The following is a 3,404-nucleotide window of genomic DNA, read 5'->3' as shown; positions in this document are numbered from 1 at the left end:
ACAGACAGATAGATAGATAGATAGATGATAGATAGATAGATAGATGACAGATAGATAGATAGATTTGAGAGGTTGTAAAATAATGACTAAAATACTAAGCTCATATTAACTGGGCACTTCCGATGTGCCAATCACAGTGTTAAATGCTTTACGTTCATTAGCACATTTAATCCTGACAACAACACTGAGAAAAGTTGACTGGACACACCTGCTGTTGGCTGCCCAGCATTCATTTCCCTCTGCCTCCTGGTAACAGTGCTCTGAATTTCCCACAAGAGAACATGCCTCCTCATCATCTTCCCCCATGTGGTTTCGTGGCACTGGCTTCAGCCCCAGCTCTGGAAGTAGATCTTGATTGGCTTCGTCATCAGTATATGCCCCCTCTCCTCGCCACAGTGACTGGTTCAAGGGCAGACCACACCTGAGCAGTACAGTCGGAAGAAACCTCAGGAATTTGCCAGGGATCGGGAGATATGGTGTACTTCTTCCCTGTAGGACTTGAACAACCTGAAGCATATGGTCTCATCATGTGATATAAGACATTCTGGATATGTAAGGGGATGTACTTTCATGATGAGAGCCAATGCTGAAGATGCAGAGCTGAGAAATAAAGAGAAAACAAGGGCTTTAAGATGCTAGATCAAACCTTGCCTGAAGCTACATTTACTCCTGGAATTTATTGTTTAAACAATTTAATTTGAATTTTTCCATTTCATGCAATCAAAAGCATCCTTATCAATGTAGGCAGGTGTTATTATTATCCCATTTTATACATTAGGTAACTAAGGCTCAATGGAGCTAAGCAAATTGCCCTAGGTCACATAGCAAGTACATAACAGAAACATCACCTGAACACAGGTCCATTTGGGTTCTCTGTCTTCAAAGAGATTAGACTTATTCCCAAAACTGAGCAAAATTACCTGCACAGAAGAGGTACTTACTATTGTTTAAATGAATGAATGAAGAATTCCCCTTAAGGGAAACATCTGCAAGGTGGAAGATAAGGACCACTGAACTAGGAACTAGGGAATCTAATTTCTCACCTGGAGTTCTTCACTTACTAATTATGAGACCTTGAAAAAAGTCATTTATAATTTCTTTCTGCTCCTCATGTTAAACATGGAATAATGAGATGAGATCATCTTTACAGGATCTAAGGATGAGGATACCATTTAGGAAAATTCTGAAAACTCACATGGACTGTTAGTGACTTACAGAGTTTCCTTCATGTGGGTGAGTGGATTCCTCCAAAAACTTACCTAGCCTCTGGGTGATAGTATTAAACGCATATTTGTTTTCATCTTCTTAATTATCTCTGTTTTCTAAACTTTCTACACTGACTATGAATTAATTTTGTGGAGCATAATTTTCTAAAGAATGAAGTAATCAGTGAAAAATTACACCCCTGACAAAATAGAATTGCCACAAGATATTCTGACAAAAGGGAGATTCTTCCAGCCTGGACACGTGAATTTGTGGTAGGGTGAATAATGCCCGCCAAATATGTCCATATCCTAATCCTTGAACCTCTAAATGTTACGTTTCCTGGCAAAAGGAATTTGCTGAAGTTATTAAGGATCTTGAGCGGGAGAGATTTTCTTGGATTATCTGGACAGGCCCAAAATAATCACAAGAGTCTTTATAAGAGGGACACAGGAGGAGCCAAAGTTAGAGGAAAAGATAGAAGCAGAGATCTGAGTGATGTGCTTTGAAGCTGGAGGAAGGCGCCACAAGTCAAGGAATGCTGGTGGCCACTAGAAGCTTAAAAAGGCCAGGAAATAGGTTCTCTTTCTCAGAGCTTCCAGAGGGAGCTGCCTTGACTCTAGCTCAGTGAAATAAATTTCAGACTTCTGACCTCCAGCACAGTAAGAAAGTACATTTTATTTTTAAATAAACATTTATTTATTTTAAAATAAATATTTATTTTTGAATAAATGTTCTTGAAGCCACAAAGTTTGTGGTAATGTGCTATGGCAGCCATCGAAAACTATTACATCACTCTAAAAGAGTAGACTAACTGAAAAAAAAAGATTTACAGGCATATCTCAGAGACACTGTGGTTTTGGATACAGACCAGGGCAACAAAGTGAGTCATACGATTTGTTTCGATTTCCCAGTGCATATACAAGTTATGTTTACACTACACTGTAGTCTAGTAAGTGTGCAATAGCATTATGTCTAGAAAAAAACCAATGCATATACCATAGTTCTAAAAATAATGCTGTTGGAAAAATGGTGTCAACAGATTTGCTCGACTCAGGGTTGACACAAACCAATATGTAACAAAAGCAGTATCTGCAAGGCACAATAAAGTGAAACACAGTGAAACGCAGCATGCCACTATTAGTTTCTGAATTCAGTAAAGAAGAAGAAGCTGAGACCTTCAACTATATAAAGGATGCAAAGGGGGATAAAGATCGGCAGTTTTCATTCTCTTAGCAAAGCGGCATGAGGAGGAATTGGGCCAAAATGAATCCAAGAAATCTCTGGATTAGATGTAAAGAGGAAACTGCTACTAGTCCAAGTTGGTAAGAATTGGAATGCATTGCCAAAAGCAATTGTTGTGCAAAAATCCCTTGATGGGCTTCCTGGAGGACAGTGCTCAACAATGCAACAATTACACAGGAATTAGTCAGACTTGCTGAAATGCAAACTGATGCCCTTGGACACCCCGTGCAGTTAGAAGAGGCTACAGGGCTTCCCTGGTGGCGCAGTGGTTGAGAATCGGCCTGTCGATGCAAGGGAAATGGGTTCGTGCCTCGGTAAAAAAAAAAAAAAAAAAAAAAAAGAAGAGGCTACAAGTATTAGACTCCTATTCAGGAGGGTTGGGGAGCCAGAGACACCTGTGGTGTCAGCAGATGTGTTTCTAGCACAGGCATGGAATTCAGTGGACCTGGCTGGCTTCTGCTTGTGGACTGGAGGAGAAGCATCAGCTATGAGTAAATGTTCCACCTACTGGCACCAGGGGGACCTTAGGATGGTTTGGAGGTCTGAGTCTATCCCCGTGTCAAAACCAAGCAGTTCAGTGTGAGCCCATAAACAATGTCCTATAAGGTCAAGCATATAAGCTTTGAGATCAGACAGTCCTGAATTTGAATCTCAGTTCTGCCACTCTCACGGTGTGACCTTAAGCAAGTTAACATATTTATGTGCTTCAATTTCCTCCCTAGCAAATACTGAGTATCTACCCCATTAGGTTCTTGTGAGGATTAAATGAGATATTACCTATAAAGTAGAATGCCTAGAAAATAGTAAACATTAAAGAAATCGTTATTATTTCTAGCAATGCGAGCAGGACTGGCTGGGAGTCAGAGCAAGGTAATCAGACAAGAGTGGAGGAAGTGCCACATTAAAGACCCAGAGAGGCAGAGGAATCCAAAAAGCCGAGAGAGAGAACCAGGAAG

This window comes from Neophocaena asiaeorientalis, unplaced genomic scaffold (genome assembly GCF_003031525.2).
Source record: "Neophocaena asiaeorientalis asiaeorientalis breed wild unplaced genomic scaffold, Neophocaena_asiaeorientalis_V1.1 scaffold196, whole genome shotgun sequence".
Taxonomy (NCBI): domain Eukaryota; kingdom Metazoa; phylum Chordata; class Mammalia; order Artiodactyla; family Phocoenidae; genus Neophocaena; species Neophocaena asiaeorientalis.
This window is presented reverse-complemented; position numbering follows the sequence as displayed.